Here is a 17,341-nt window from a genome sequence, read left to right as displayed (position 1 = left end):
AACATGAAATCCTGAACTGTCAGAAGGGAGTTAGCAACATATTTGGTAATTAAATAATTTTTTAACTCTTGACATGGCAGAGGAAACAAGGGCTAATTTATCTTAATGTGGTTCTTATTTTATTTTTTAAATAACTGGATAACTCAGTGGAACGATTAACGTTCTAAAACAACAAGTGATCATATTACTGCAAGGTCCTGACTTACTGTAAAGTCTCCAAGGTAAAAAGGCTTTGAGCCGACACTGAAACTCCATCCTCTTGTACTGAGGTTTGGCTCCTCATAAGGTAACATGTCTGGTGCCCCGCTGTTTGGAAATGACCCCAAGGCAGAGGTGGAAGATGAAGTTTCAGCAGGAGAGAATCTCAGAGGATTTGCTCTGTGATGCAGGGACTCCTGCCTGTGAGTGACAATTTCCCAAGAAGGCTTCACTGACAATATTGAACAATTGTGACTGTTTAGGTCTTTTGCCCTGAGATGGTGCTGGTGGCCTCTGCATTTAAATAGTGTGTTGACTCTGGATGGCAACCCTGGAAAATTTTAGAAGTGAAGAAACATCATATGGAGTCTTGAAAGACATAACTCAGACATGCAGAGTACATTTTCTCAAACATTCCTCTCCTTCTCTCTCCCTCCTCTCTCTCATGCACGTACACTTTGTTTCTTTCCCCCTGGGGGAAATGGATTGCATGAAATAGAATTGAATCTCCAGTATTTTCTTCCCCAAATAGGTTTTCCTTAGTTATCATCTAAGATATCATATATCATATCATACAATATACAAGAGAAATGTTGCAAATGTTGACCTTTCTAACCATTTAAGTTTGCTGCTTCTCTGGATAAGTTAAGTTATAACAGAAAAATTCCAAAGCCAGTGGTATCTCAATTTGCAAGTTATCATCTAGAGACTTGCTGACCCAGGTCATTTTAAGCTTTAATATGGTGGACGTTAAGTCTTGGTGCAAAACTGCATTTATAATGAAAATACTGGCTTGCAACTGGGAAAATTTTAAATTCAGAATTAGGTCCACGTTAGAGATGCTGGCCTCCTGTTGCCTGAAGAGTCAAATGGGGAGGGTGGAGGGAGGAAAAGTTCTTTTGTACAGTCAAACCTGCCATATGGGCTCTTGTCTAAGCGAGCCCTCCACTGTTACATGGGATGAGAACTTGGCCTTGGAGCTGAATGAGCTGCTGAAATCTGATCAGCTAAAGGCCAGTCTGCAGGAAACTGTCATCACCTCCCGGAGTGTGCAAAACTTAAAAGGGACCCACTTTCGCTTTCAGGGTTTTTATAGACCATGGGCTTCATTTCTCTTCCTGAAGCATTGCAGCAAGCCTCATCTTTTGAAGAATTTGTGTTGTTTATGGTGTGTAGCCGTATCCCATCCTTGATTTGTCTACACACCTCTGTGTTGTATCTTCTGGGCACCCAAGACTGGAAATTGCATCAGTGAAGATAAGATCTCTGGCCTGTACCTTCCATCTGGCTGTCTTTCCCTGTTTCACTAATCCTCTTCGCTTCTGCTGCTGTTTAATAATGCTAAAGCCACACCCTTATTTTTGCCAGGGATTCACAGAAGCTCTTGGCTTTGAAGTGAGTGCTGACGATGCACTTGCGAATCATTTTGTAAACATGTACATGCCCTTATCACACACATCTTGCAGCGACTTGGTTGAGGCAGTGTTCCGCAGAGGAGCCATCGCCACCTCAGAGGACAATAAACCTCTCTTTCATAAAGATTACACCTTCTGACATTGTGTCTTCATTTGGGTGGACTTATATTGAGAGGGACAAGAATCAGGTTTGTCTGCACCAAGGAAAGTTGCTGAAAAAGGAGTTGAAATTCAATAAATATTGATTGCAGTGTGATCCTTTTAAAGGCAAAATTTAAAACCATTTTGATGAGACTAGTTCCCAGATTATTTACAAAGCAGACATGCCACAGTGATATGGCCCTTTAAAGGTGGGTCTTGAAAAGGAAGAAGATGGAAGAGGAGAGGGAGGGGAAGGAAGACAGGAGGAGAGAAGAACAGTTACAAATAGATGCTGCAAAGCACTTGAAATGGGAAGCACTACAGCACAGTGGTTTAAAAAAATAGGAGAGTGGGTTGCCAGGGCTCCAGCCCTGCACTAATGGGTCATTGCTGTGTGACCTCAGGCAGGTGTTTTAATGCCTCAAGCCACACAATTTCCACTCCTTTGAAATGGGGATGATAATAACACTTATTTTTTAGCATTGCTGTGAGGATTAAATGAGATAACAAGTCTAACGCATTTAAACAGAGCTGTCTCTTTGTAAGTAACAAAGATTAACTAGTGAAATTAATTAATTAATAAAAAGTAGTTCATAAAAATGTAAGAATAAAATATTGAAGACACGTGGGGAGAAGAGGTCTTAGTTTGGCAACAGGTCATTGAAAGAAAGTAAAATATTTTCAAAATTAATATTGAAAAATATTTTTACTTGAGTTCCATCCCACTGGACATTTCTCAAATGTTTCTATTGTACAGAAAAATGCCTATAATGGGTGTTTAATAACTATTTGTTGAGTAGATAAATCTTCAATACATATATTTTAAAGGGATGTTTTCCAAGTGTGACACATTTGTATAAAACTTTCTCCATAGAAACATCTACCTTTGTTAGCATTTCCCCCCAAACATGAAGAGGTTATTAAGCCTTTAGATAAATTTCAGCAATTAATCTGGCTAAAAATGTTTGGGAGAAAGTTATTATAAATCCATAAATTAATTTGAGGGGAGGAATCAAAAATTTGTACCACTTGGGAAAAAGAAGTTGCGTGGTACTTTGCAAAAGGAAGAGATGGATTTAAATCAAAAATCAAAGACAGGAAGAGAGAAAGAGGAGAAAGATGGAAAGAAAGAAGAGGAAGTCATATTAAAAGAGGAGGATAAATGACAAAAAATATCTATTTAAATTTAAGAAAAATTATCTAGAAGTTGAAGGTCAGATAGCAGTGAGATCTACACTGTTTAAAAAAGTAAATTCCATTGGCTGAACTGGAAACAGAAAATTAACCCACTTGGAGAGAATGAGCTGCTTCTTCCAGTTCTTGTAGAACTGATTTGGTATGAACTGGAACATGTTTGCTAGGAGTCTTTCCAAATTGGGAGATGAAGAAACTTGAACTAGGTCTAGAGAAGTAAATATAATACAAGTGATTTCAGTTAGTAAAATATGTTTTGTTTAATGAATTTTATTTTTTAACTTTTTAATTGATTTATAATCATTTTACAACGTTGTGTCAAATTCCAGTGTACAGCACAATTTTTTCAGTTATACATGAACATACATATGTTCATTGTCACATTTTTTTCTCTGTGAGCTACCACAAGTTCTTGTATCTATTTCCCTGTGCTATACAGTATAATCTTGTTTATCTATTCTACAAAGTAAAATATGGTTTTTAAATAAGAAAATATAGAAATAAAGTCTAAGGGTTAACAGACCTCTTATCTATATGGCAGAGACTTCAAAAAAAGTCTATGAATAACTCAGTTCATGCCCCAAGCTATCTGAGCCCTTTGAGGGACATAAAGGACATATGTGGTTCTCGCCTCCTAAGATACTCACAACCTCCCTCAGAAGAGGACTTACGTACATGAAAAACCTTGAGAGCCATTCACAAAAGTTATTCACTGGGGCCGGCCAAGAATAGGCAAATCACTTCAGTGACCATTAAAGACAGGGCCTGAATGTTAAGATTTGGGCTAGAGAAGAGAGGGAGAGGGGACCCAGAGAAGGGAGATGCTGTGCGACTGTCTGGCAGGCTGTTCACATTTTTGGAATAAAGGAAATGTTGTCGGGAACAAAGAATAAGAAATCCTAAGTCTGGGTTAGAATCACAGACAAAGGGTAGAATAGATTTCAAAGGCAGAGTTCATAAGGATGGAGATTAAGGAATTGAGGATGACTGAAATTTTCCATCTAGGAGATGAGGGCTAGGATTGATGCTGGGTGACACACTAGGATCACTGAAAATTTAAAAAGGTTGGCTGTAATGGCAGGTGACAAATCTACGGAGCACTTTCCCCCAAGGCGGGCTCCCCCCTCCTCCCACCCCCTCTTTCCCTTCTTTCTTCTGTTCTGCCACAAGAGACTGGCAAATGCACTGTAATAAGAACCCCCTGGGAGACTGAGGTATGCCTCTGGTCTCCAAGCTGCTCAGGGGGGCTCCCCAAAGTCCAACGCGAGGCAGGAATATTCCAGGAAAAAATTTCTTCGGACTGTGAACACAACCTCACAGGCTGATCTGTATGTAAAATAAAGATCAATTGCAGAAAAATAGGGGGGAAAGAAAGAAAAGTTCTTAGATGAAGAGGCAAAATAGGAGAACAGGTGACATTTTAGGTGGGATTTTCAGAAATATTTGAACAAAAAAGTTAAATATTTATTGTGCCTGAATTATTATATCATTTCAATCATTTGCACAGCCATCAAATTTACTTTCCATTGAGTGTGTCTAAAAGACATTCTTTCTAGCTCTCACTTCTGTTCACTCTGACTTTCTTCTCTGCCCTGAGCAGAATAATTCATTTAATTGTCAAAGCTGGGTTTCTTAAGGCTTGTGATGCACCATGGTTTGCCTAAGTGGCCAAGAGGACCTTTCTGATTGGACCTTGAGCCATGCTGCATCACAGTACCCATTCGACGTTGGAATAACGTCATTGTGCTGTAGTTTGGTTATAAAAAGTCGGTTAGATAAAGGCATAAATCCAGATGTAGACATATAGCCAGCTTTTTATATATATTCACACACAAGACAAAGGGCTAGTAGGCACGCACCATTGGTCTATTTTCCCCCCTATTTTTCTTTGTTATTAGTAGAGACAATACGTAAAAGTTGACCAATGGAGCGTGATTCCAGCAAAGGACTGGCTGAGAAGGTCTCTGGGGGCTCAAAGAACATTTCCAAAGTCAGACTTCTTCCATGACTGAAACAAACTAAACAGCAGATGAGACTCCGTACTTAGGTATAAGGAGCCGTCACTATAGAAAAAAAAAAATCTTTCAGTGTTAAGTAATGAAGACTCAACTAAATCAAGGAAGGTGGCCACTCACAGATTAAAAAATCAATATGTCAACAGTCTCTGTAATGTTGATTTGTTTAGGAAAGGTCGCCAACATATTCATTCATCCATTTATGTGACTTACATTTATGGAGAAATAACCTCTTTGTTACAGGCACCGCGCTAAGTGTCAGCTAAGGAGTACTGCCCTCGTGGGGTCTAATTCTCGTGAAGAGACACACAATTTAAAACGAAACAAAATAGAATAGAATAGAATAGAATAGAGTAGAATAGAATAGAATAGAATAGAAGAATAGAATAGAATATATCACACACCTGGTAATCACATGATAAAGGTTGTGGACAAAAATAAATCAGGGAAGGGGCAGAGGCAAGCCGGGAAGGGAGTGGTGATCCCTGTAAAGAAGGCATTGGGAAAGGCCTCCCTCAGGAGGCAGCACGGACGAAGAGCTGAAGCAGGTGAGCCATCTTCAAATAACATATTACATTGTTTCACTGGGGCAGCCAAGTCAAGAGCGCCATAATGGATTCAGCCCCAGGCTAACTCTTCTACAAAATTTACTGGCTGATTAGGTGATCGTTAGCAGCCTCCAGTCTCTTTACGGAGTCCATTAGCGGGCAATTTAGCTAATCTTTGCAACTCAGTTTCTTTTCATGTAAAATGGGGATAGAAATAGAACCTACTTCATCAGGTTGTGTAAGTATCACTGTGTTGTTACAGGTAAAGTGCGTAGAACAATGTCCAGTGTGTAATGAGGGCCATATAAACATTCACTCTGCGGTTGGCGGGGCGCAAAGGCGAGGGCGCCGGCGGCGTCGAAGCGGCGGCTGCGGCCGGGCTGGGGGCGCTCCCGCGGCGGGCGATCGCCCAGTACCTGCGCCTCCTGCGGCTCCACCCCGTGCTCACCAAGGCGGCCACCAGTGGCATTTTGTCAGCCCTTGGGAACCTCCTGGCCCAGATGATTGAGAAGCAGCAGAAGAAAGAGAACTGCTCTCAGAAGCTCGATGTCAGTGGGCCTCTCAGATACGCCATTTTTGGGTTCTTCTTCACAGGGCCACTGAGTCACTTCTTCGTCTTCGTGGCGCACTGGGTCCCCTCCGAGGCCCCTTTGGTGGGCGTCAACAGGCTGCTCCTGGCCCGCTTCCGCTTTGCACCGGCCTTCCTGCTGCTGTTCTGCCTCGTCATGAGCTTCCTGGACGGGAAGGACGGCCGCCTTCGCTGCCAAGATGAAGAGCGGGCTCTGGACGGCGCTGCAGACGAACTGGCGAGCCTGGACCCCGGTGCAGTTTATCAACATCAACTACGTCCCTCTGCAGTTCCGCGTGCTTTTTGCCAACGTGGTGGCTGTGTTCTGGGACGCCTACCTGGCCTCCCTGGGGCAGTGAAGATGACTTGGAGAGAACGTCAGCCATGCTGATGACGTGCAACAAGGGAAAATGCTCACCTGCCCAAGGTAAGAGAGCAGAAACAAGTCGATCTGGCTCTAGAGCATGTGATTCAAGATGCCCTAAAATGCTGAATGGAGAAAGAGATATCTCTTAATGTCAGAATCTTGTGTTTTAACAAGGCAGTAGCTGTCCTCAAGCGGTGCTGCCCTAGAAACTTAAAATTCAGTTGAGATGACTTCACCTGTCACCTTGGATTGAATTAGGATCACAATAAACTGTAACAGCTTTTTCCAAAAAAAAAAGAAGTTACAAATGTTTGACGCTTTTATAAACAGTTCAATGCCTGACTTTGGGCTTATAAATTGAATAAAGAAAATGTACTAAGTATTCTGGGGAGTAGGATGGAGTCTTAAACATCAGTGCACGCTCTGAACCAACTATTGCTTGGGGCAAAGACTTTATCCCTCACTCCCTCTTTAATCATCTTGGGCGGTCCCATTATTGCTTGGCATAAACTTAATAACTGTTTTTAATCATCATAAAACAAGACTGCATTCTATAAATGACATATGAATTTGGAGAAGAAAGGAAGCATTGAGCTGGTACACACCGACAGAAAGGGAAAACACTGAAGGAAACCAGATTCAATTATCTAGTTACTTAGTGTATTTACAAAACTGGAATGTGATGAAAATTCTGCTACTGTTACTCTCAATACTCTGTGCAAACTGCGATATCTTGAACAGAATTATTGCCTTGTCTGTTGGGCTGCATGTCCGTGAGAACAGGATCCCCAAGTTAAAAGGGTACTTCTATAGTTTCTGAAAGACCGAAGTCCAGATTGCTCTATCAGCAAACCTGTTATCTCCAGCATTACAATTTTCTCCTAATAGCCAATGCCAAATGTTTCTCTCTCTCTCTCTGTCTTTCTCTGTCTCTCTATTTTTCAAAAGATTCAATAAAGTTGAGGTGTCTAAAACCAGAAGACATCGATGCTCACCGACAACCATTTGAAGAACAGACATAGTTGTCCTCTAAACAAACAAAAAAGGTTTTTAAGTATACTTTCAACAAGCAGAGCCAAAAGAGGAATAATGTATGTTTTTACTTCTTGTTCATTGTTCTTTCTGTTACACACCAACTCCATTTGTACCAACAGTAGCAACTTTCTTTTTTGCCATATAATCAAACATTTAACCTCACAGGGTTATTAATCACACTTTGCACTTATATGGCCTGAGTTTGAAAAGGCATTGCTTAGAATTCTATAAACAGTCATTAATCCTTCCCCCCACCCCAAAAAAAAGAAGAAGAAGAAAAGAAAAAAGGAAAAAAGCATCAGGAGGTTATGTGCATTGTATTTTATTCACATTATTGAGTTGATGGAATTATCTCCAGGCTTGCCAGCTTTCATAGGCTCCATGGAAGTGCTTTTCTAGATGTAAAAACCAGTGACAGGTTTGTTACGGTGCAGACATTGAGAGATCCTGGCCACTTTGCCCAAATGCTCGCCAGCCTTCAGTCTTTCACTTTTTCACTCTATGCTTTAAAGTCACTTTCCCCGTGAAGCTCTCTGGCACTAAGAGGTCATTCCTCCCATTAGCGGCCCAGTGCCCTCTGTGGGTTGTATGCAACAGTGCGCGCGCACACACACAACATCGTTTGCTTATGTAATTACATTTTTCCATAATGAGACTGTAAGATCTAACAAAATAATTTAACTCATCGTTGCTTTCCCAATCCCTAGCTGGATACTCATAATAAATAACATGTATCTGTTATCCAGTAATGAGTGCCAGGTGGCTCTGAAGTGCCAAGTAAAATCAAGCCTCTGCTGTGAACTAATTGTGTGTCCTTAGGCAAATTTGTTAAACTTTCTAGTCAATGTCTTCCTTTGCTAAAAATAGTAAGGCTAACATTTTGGGAGCAATTTTCATGTACCAAATACTGTTATGAGTAGAGTATTATTAGCTCATTAACTCCTGTTATTATCTCTCAGGTATAGTTGAAAGAATTAAAGCCCAGGGGGATTAAGTAACCTGTGTTTTAGCCAAGCAAGGAGGTGACAGGATTGGGAACGTGAGCCCAGGCACGCAGGCTCAGGAGCCGGCTCTTCTTAGTCATTGCTCTGTACGCCTCCCTCCACCCTAAGCTGTTGTTCAGCTTTGTTTCTTAGAATTGTGTCAATTATTTATTCCCCCCAACCACTCACAAAAACATTTTTTTAAATAAAAGGAAAAGAAATGAACTTTTTTTCTAAACCTGAAAAAAATGACGACTGTTTAAACAGGTAGTTTAAAATGGTTACGAAATGAGCAGGCAGTCCAGGTTTCCTGGTGAATGAAGGCGGAGGCGTGGGTTCTTGCTGTTTCCCAGCGACGGGCAGGGCTTTACAGTTCCATGTCACCGTGAAGCAAAACGGAATCTGGATCATCCAAGAGGAGACCGGTGTCCACGACCTCGGCCTCTTCCATGACGCCGCCTAACTGCTGCACGACCTCATCATTGAGGATGTCCACGTCCTTGATGGGTTTGATCAGACTCAGCTGGTCCAGGGGTGGCAGCCCCGGCGGCCCCACCGGCCCCGTAGTTCTCTCGATCGTGGCTGCCATTTCAGCTGCAAAAGCCGCCTTCTGAGCCTTCTGCCTCTGCTGTTCCTCCTGCTGCCTGTGCATTTTCATGTGTGCACTTCAGCTTCTGATCTTGAAGAAGACTTTGACACACTCCTTGCAGGGGAAGATGGCAGTGGGGTCTGTCTCGCCGCTGGTGGTGCTGTGAGAGGGCGAGCTTTTCACCGAGCAAGCAGTACCCGCTCTGGGCACTGCCAGGCTTCTGCTTCCCAGAAGGGCAGCACCCCGAGCTTTGGTCACCTGGTTGGTGCCACCGTGGATGCGGGCATGGCCGTTCAGTGCCTGTCAGGAGCTGATCACAGCCCCGCAGGTGGGCATCTCACAGATGAAGGAGCCTGAGGGCTGGCCCGGGGCCTGCACGGGGTGGGTGGGGGCCCTCTGTGGAAGCCAGGACCAGGCCGGGTGGAGGCTCCGGGGACTTCAGCTGCTCCCTCTCTTCTTGTGGACTTCCTGTCTTCTTCCGGGTCCTCCTCCTCTACCTGTCCTTCACTCATCACGCAGTCATCGATGATTTCCGCCAGGCGTGTCCGGTGTTTCTGCCCCAACCTCATGCTTGCTTTCCATGTGTAGTAGTGTTCCATGCACTGAGCCACCGTCTTGGACTTCACCATCTTCTGTACAAAAACAAAGTCTTGCTGTAAGTGGCTAGTGCTTTGTTAAACAGTTTTCTTTCTAGGGAGGTCCACTTGTCTGAACCGGCACAGTGGTAATTTGCTAAAGGATGACATTTTAACCTGACTGGCTTCCGCAGCAGCAGCAGCATTTCCAGAGCAGCCATCACATCACCTTTGGCTTTGAAGAGAGAGTGCAAAGCAAATTCAGAATTGGTCCCTCCACCTGGCGATGCACTTGAACAGCAGAAATTCGGGAGATTCTCCACTCTTTGCTGGAGGTTGTGGTTTTCCAGCTCCGGCCAGGGCTTCCATACCAGGGTGGCCTTGTGTGTGTCCTGGGCCAGGGCAGAGACATCCTGGAGTTCTGGGATCTCTGCTTGGAATCTCAAGCCAATGTTGATGTGTGCTTCAGCGTCAACAGTCTGCTCTCCGGGCCCCGGGGTGACTGTCACGGTTGCTGCCATTGATGCTGTTGGAGCGGCAGAGCAGCACGTGCGTGAGGGGCAGCTGCGGGTGACATGCCCTGTACTCTTAATTGTTGCATTATTTGCCATCTGAAAAGCATGGCTTTAGATGATACATACATTTCTCCACCAGGTTCACTTGCCCTGACCTAGCTTCTGTTCGTGGAACTCAATTCCAGGGAAGCTCATGAATTCACTCACCCATTGTTTATGACATGCCCAGTTGAGAGTGACATGCTCCATGGACATCACATCCTCTGGAATTAATTTTAAGCATATCAACGAAAGTCACTGTTTCACTTACTTCCCAAGAATAAAGATCTGTTACCTAAGTTTTAATTTTATAGTATTACAGTTTAACCACTCTTTTTTTCCCCCCCAAAATTAGCAGACCCCAATAAACTTGGTTTTTAGATGAACTAGACTAAGCAGGTCAGAAGACAGAATCTTCTGAAAGAGACAGAGAAGAAAAATGTGTTAAACAGGCATTCAGCCAGTCTTGAGGAATGAACACAGCATTTTCAGAGTCTTCAGAATATTATGACCTGTTAAGAACAGGTCATAAGTAAAAGAAAATAGGAAATAAGGACCGGAGGTTGGGAAGCCTGGAGTCAGTTCAGACTGTCTGAATCACTTATGTTGTGGTGGTGATTTGAGCTGACAAAATGTTATTAGAGCGATCACTCTCCTCAACACTGTTTGCTTTGGTAAGTCAGGCAGAGATTTATTATGGCTGAAAGCCTTTACAGCTGTCGGATGTAAGTGCTGGGTTAAGAGAGTTGAAAATATCAGCTGAAATTAATAGCATGAGTTGTGATTTTGAATATTTGCAACAGTTGTGATGGGGAAAAAAGTCAGAGACCACAGTTTTAGTCTACATCTGTGATATTTGGTTGCAAAAAAAAAAAAAAAAAAGTCATGGCATATCATGCAAGGAAAAGGGCAACTCAGTATTCACTGAATATAACTCAGATACCGGAAATGCTGATATGCAGGACTGACAGTTAATGAGATGGCATTTTGATGTAAGTAAAGATTCGATATCTAGAATGATACAAGAAAGGAAACACTAGAAGTGTCTTTCTACAGAATGTTCATCTTATAGAGTAACGATCACTACAATTCATGAGTGTCTGGAAAGATACCAAGAAAAATATATTTGGAAGATGAAAACAGACCAATAATAGGTAGACAGATTAGACAGATAGGCATGTTAAATGACTAATCATTATTTTTATATCTGTACCTTCACATAGGCCATTGCTATGATTATCTTTACCCATCTATCTGTCTTGGAAAATGTTAGCTCAATCAAACACTAAGGTTTTCTTTTGTTTCTAGGTCCATAGATACAGTGACAGGCTGCACACATCTTAAAGAGTTAAACGGACTTTTGGGATGCAGCTAATGTTTTATTCATAGCTAATGTTTACCATGCAACCCTAAGTATGCGAATATATTACACAGTGTTTTACGTACTTGCTTGGCTAGGAATCCCTTTCTTGTGAAGAATCTCATGGGTTAGTTTCCTCTGAGCGCAGTAGGAGAAATACTGTTTCTGAGTGGAATCTGTGTGTTGAGAAGTTCTTCCACTGCTTGTCCTAGATAACTGCATTCAGCAGATACATCACTCAGAATATGGATCCACAAGCGTAGTAAGGACTCACAGTGGTGTTGAATGAATCAGTACGTATAATAATTCACACCCATGTTCCTGTCATCTTAAGGGATATACAGCCTTTCCCAATTAAAGGATGTATTTGTTCAAGTTAAGCTCTGGCATGCTCATTTTGATGGTGACATGGCGATGCCAGTGGCCCAGACCACTGTATTATTACTGTAGCCTTGCGTGTTATCTGACCAGTTACCACGAGACATGTTAAAAATGTGGAGAGAGAGAGTGATGATATTTTGACCGGTAGACATCTGATTTCCTCAAGTTAGATATGTTTTTTGTTTTGTTTTTTTAGTGGAGGTACTGGGGATTGAACCCAGGACCTCTTGTATGCTAAGCACATGCTCTACCATTGAGCTATTTCCCTCCGCAGGTTAGATATGTTTTTATCGAAGCATGATTGTCATAGGATCATGAACTGTTTTCCTCTCTATGATGCTTTGTCTTCTGTTTTCCTTGATGATTGATGTCATTTTTACCACTTTCATAATTTCAATTCCCTTCAGAAATGTTAATAAAATAATGATGTAAGGGTAAAAATTTCACTGAAAGAAACAGTCATTAACATGAGTGATTATTAATACACAATAATTTTTAAAATTTCTGTTGTTCAAGCCACTCATTATTTTATTATGGCAGCCCCAGAAAACTAAAACAAACAGTATGTTCTTATTCAGTAGGATGCTGTAATTTAAGTTTTTCTGCCCCCACATGATGATAGCAAAGCAAAGCTCTCTATCCCATGTCCCAGTCACGTGTGTTTCCTCCACTGTACTCTGTTCTAAATCTATGGTAATAGATGTCCCCATACAGGATATTTTGTTTACTCCTGAGACATTATAATTGGTTCTGAAGAGACGTCTTTCCCAGACTAAGGGCTGCTACCTTAAAGTGTGCCATATGAGAATGTAAGGCATAAAAACTTAAACTTCAAAAATTATGTAAGATTATTAAGAGGCAACCATAATTTGGTAGAGTTTAGGATTACTTACTGGGTAGCTACTTGGTGCAAAGCACTGAGTAGGTACAGTGTAGAATATACAGGTAAATATACTGTCATCCCATCCATACAGAGTTCATTATCTTAACTAAAAGAAGAATGTGCAAAGGTGCTATCTTGGAAAATTTGGGGAACCATTTCCTTCAAGGAGGGTGGCCTCCATCTGACTGAAATCAATCTTAATTTCCCAAATTGGCCCCAGAAATGATGCTGATTTTCTAAATTATTTTTTTATTATTCATTCATTCATTCATTTTATTGAGTTATAGTCAGTTTACAATGCTGTGTCAATTTCCGGTGTAGAGCACAATTTTTCAGTCATACATGAATATACATATATTCATTGTCACATTCTGATTTTCTACATTCTTAAACATGAGGGTGAATAGAAAAAAAACCCTCTCTTTTTAAAAATTTCAAATAACATAACCCCCCTCATTTCACATACAGGGATATGTACTATATTTTCATAGAATAGTGCCTTTGAAAATCAGGATATCTAGGGAGTTAGTTGGTAACTTTAAAATAACTTCTTAGGTCTTATAGAAATGCTATCCCAAAATGCATTATGTACCTTTTCATGTACTATTCCCCACATCTGTAGAGTTTGTTTCTGTTGATTCCTCTGTTACAGATAAGGAAAGAGGGACCCGGGGACTTTGAACAGCTTGTCAGAGATCACACAGCTAAGTGGTAGAGACAGGCATCAGCACTGACAGAAGGAGCTCTCAGGCATCTGCTCTACCACCACATTCATTTTTATAACTTGTAACTCAAATAAGTCTTTTCGCAGAATTGGGTGTCTGGAGAACCCTTTCAACAGAGACAGTCTGTGTAAATACTCATTTGGTATTTGGCACAAAATAAAGATGGAAACATAACTATTTCTAGATGAAGCAAAGCAAAATAGGCATGTTAAGACTGATTTCCTAATCAAATTATCACTGCAACACTAACAGCCATGTAACAGGGAAGTTTTCCCATCAACATGGTTTCATTCATGTTTAAGCTCCACATCAACACTCTTAGGAAAAACACGGCCCTTAAAGTGATAGATTGAACACCTGGGGACTCTCTTCACACTTTGTATGTTGGGAGATGATGCAACGTTCTCTATGTACTCATGGATGTTGGCCAGCCTTCAGCGACAGTCACAGTCAGAACACGTTGAAAAACACAACCAACTACCGTTTGCATTATACCAGTTTAGTTTAAAAAAAGGAGAAGATCGAGAACAAAGTTCAAATGATGTCTTAACATACTAGTGAAATAGTGAGCAGAAATGGTTTTTAGTTCTAGTGGGATTCATATTCCTCTATCAAGACACTAGAAATTTACTCTAGTCCTTAAGCAGACTGAGACCTTACCCTCCCTCAAAAATATGTATCTAACTATCTGTCCTTCATTTTACAGACATTGACTTAAAAGTGAGCTAATAATCATCCAGTGAATGTTTCCTTATTACTAAGATAAGAAAACTGACTTCATATACTATTTGAGAGTTAAAATTCTCAGTCTGTTTGGAATTTCAAATTCATGACAAGCAACATGCAAAATGTCAAGTGACAAATTAGTAATAATCAAGCTTAGTAGATCAATTTCGGCAGTCGTGTAGGGTAATTTAGGTACCCCCATTAAAAACAATAGATTGTTCCAATTTACTTTGTCTTGTATTTGTTGCTTAAGTGAGATAATTCATGGAAAGCACTTATCAAAGTGCCTTTATGTTGTGAAAGTGCAATCAACATTAACTACTGCTATTTTTTTTTCTAATGGAAGAAGAATTCATGTAGAAATCTTTTTAATGATAGTATTCCTGCCAGGAATAATGGCAGTAAAATCTCATGCTGTGGGACTTTGCGTGCATTTCTCGCTGGCTTTCATGATTCTCAAAAACTGGCATTAAATATGTGCTAGATTAAAAAGATGGTCTTGGACTCTGAAGATTATGTGTTTATAAGACATTATAAGCATAAAGTAAACATTCCAACCATATATCCCATTATAATCTAGTCAATAGAATAAAAGAACTGAATGCATTTTCTCCATTGCAAAGTACAATGGGAAAATTGTTCTGTCCTGTTAAATGGGAAAAAACTAAAATTTGTCCAAATGTTTAATTTTTTAGTTCAAATTTTTATCAATTTCAAGTTCAAGGGAGTTTCAAAGAAAAAAAAACTTTTAAATCTATTTCTCAACTGGTCCACTTATTTTGGACTTAGTTTTTTATCTGGGAAATCATTTCTGTTTTTAAACTAGTCTCACCATATCTTTAAGAAAATGACAAAGGGGAGTGTGCATGCAAATCGGACATGAAGGTATAAAAAAATTTCGTGTGCATCTTGAATGTAAAACTAGCTTGTAAAACATGAATAAGAAAGACATGAGCCATGGTGGGTAATTGATACTGATAAATATGAAGTTTCCTAAAGTTTGGTGATTTAGTCCCAAGGGAGAATGCCTTTTACTTTAGAATGGGTAGATCCTGAAGTTTCTATTTGCATTTCCCTAATGATGAGTGATGTTGAACATCATTTCATGTATCTGTTGGCCATCTGGATGTCTTCGTTGGAAAAAATGTCTATTTAGATCCTCTGACCATTTTTAATTGGATTGCCTTTTTTTCTTTTTTGTTTCTGAGTTGTATGAGTTCTTTATATATTTTGGATATTTGCCCTGTATCAGATGCATGATTTGCAAATATTTTCTTCCATTCAGTAGGCTGCCTTTTCATTTTGCTGATGGGTTCCCTTGCTGTGAAGAAGCTTTTGAGTTTGATGTAGTCCCAACTTGCTTATTTTCACTTTTATTGCCTTTGCTTGTGGCTTCAAGTCCAAAATATCGTTGCCAAGACTGATGTCAAGGAGCTTACCACTTATGTTTTCTTTTAGAACTTTCACAGTTTCAAGTCTTACATTCAATCTTTAACTCATTTTGAGTTAATTTTTGTGTATGGTATAAAGTAGTGATCCAGCTTCATTCTTCTGCATGTGGCTATCAAAACCACAATGAGATATCACCTTACACTTGCTGAATGGCTATTATCAAAAAGATAAGAAACAGCAAGTTTTCGAGAGGACATGGAGAAAAGGGAACCCTCATGCACTGTTGGTGGGAATGTAAATTGGTGCAGCCACTATGAAAAACAGTATAGAGATTCCTCAAAAAAATTAAAAACAATTTTGATATACTCCAGCTATTCCACTCCTGTGTATTTATTTGAAGAAAATGAAAACACTAACCCCTATGTTTATTGTAGCATTATTTACAATAGATTGGATAAAGAAAATGGGATATATATATATATATATATATATATATATATATATATATATATATAAAATATTATTTAGCCATAAAAAGAATGAAATCTTGCCATTTTAGACAACATGGATGGATATTGAGGGTGTTACGTTAAGTGAAATAAGTCAAAGAAAGACAGATACCATATGATCTCATTTATATGTTGAATCTATAAAAACAAAAACAAAAAATAAGCTCATAGATACAGAAAGCATATTGGCAGTTGCCAGAGGCAGAAGGTGAGGGGTAAGCAAAATAGGTGAAGGTGGTCAAAAGGTACAAGAAAAAGAGAATACAGTTGAACCTTGAACAATTCAAGGGTTAGGGGCACCCAACCCTTTGTGCAGTTAAAAATTCACGGGTAAATTTACATTCGACCCTTTGTATCCACAGTTCTGCATCCATAGGTTCAACCAACTGTGGGTCACGTAGCACTATAATATATATTTAATGAAAGAATTCATGTATAATTGGAAACAAGAATAACAGTCTTAAGTGGTAAATTGTTTGGAAAGATAGCTGCAGTGATCTCTTCCCCTGAATGCATATCCTTTAGTCATACTCTTTCACATTGACTCTGGGATTGGTCATACGACTTGCTTTAGTCTGTAAAATGATAGCGAGCTTAGACCGAAAAAACCCTTGCTGCTCATTGGGGTTTGCTGTCTTGCTAGTCTTAGGAATCCAGCAACTACTGTTTAAAGAAGTTGAGCTAGTCTGCTGGGGGATGAGAGGCATACGGTCCGGTCACCCCAGCAGCCCAGCTGACCACCCTGCCAACTGCAACACTTGTAGACCCATAAGCAAGTCCAGCAGAAATCATCCAAGAATGCACACAGAATTGTGAGCTACGTTTTAAGAAAACTTGTTTTAAGATACTAAGTCTTGGAATCATGTATTATGTATCAAAAGCTAACTGATACACCATCATTTGCTATGTGTGTAAAACTGTCCAAGTGAACCACTGAACAAAATTATATAAAATGTAACTTAAGAGTCTGAAATTCAGTCAATCTCAGTTAAATCATTGATACCTAACTTATTTCACTAGACTACAAATTGCTACTGCATTCAAGATTCAGGTGTTGAAGAACAGAATCTATAAATAGCCCCCTCTGCAGAATGCTCTGTAAGAAGGATGTGTTGTGGTGATAATAATGGTGGTGACGGTGTGGGTGTGTGCTTCTGTTTGGATGTTCCATACGTTATTTACA

At 40.2% G+C, this 17,341-nt stretch overlaps 2 pseudogenes; one reads left to right on the top strand and one right to left on the bottom strand.

The window, feature by feature from the left end:
• The first annotated feature begins 5,378 nt into the window (after nt 1–5,378).
• Nucleotides 5,379–6,699, top strand: LOC105093585 (peroxisomal membrane protein 2-like; annotated as a pseudogene).
• A 2,132-nt stretch (nt 6,700–8,831) lies between these two features.
• LOC105091365 (transcriptional-regulating factor 1-like) lies at nt 8,832–10,093 on the bottom strand (annotated as a pseudogene).
• Between the last annotated feature and the right edge of the window lie 7,248 nt (nt 10,094–17,341).

This window comes from Camelus dromedarius, chromosome 26 (genome assembly GCF_036321535.1).
Source record: "Camelus dromedarius isolate mCamDro1 chromosome 26, mCamDro1.pat, whole genome shotgun sequence".
In the NCBI taxonomy this organism is placed as follows: Eukaryota; Metazoa; Chordata; class Mammalia; order Artiodactyla; family Camelidae; genus Camelus; species Camelus dromedarius.
This window is presented reverse-complemented; position numbering and strand designations above follow the sequence as displayed.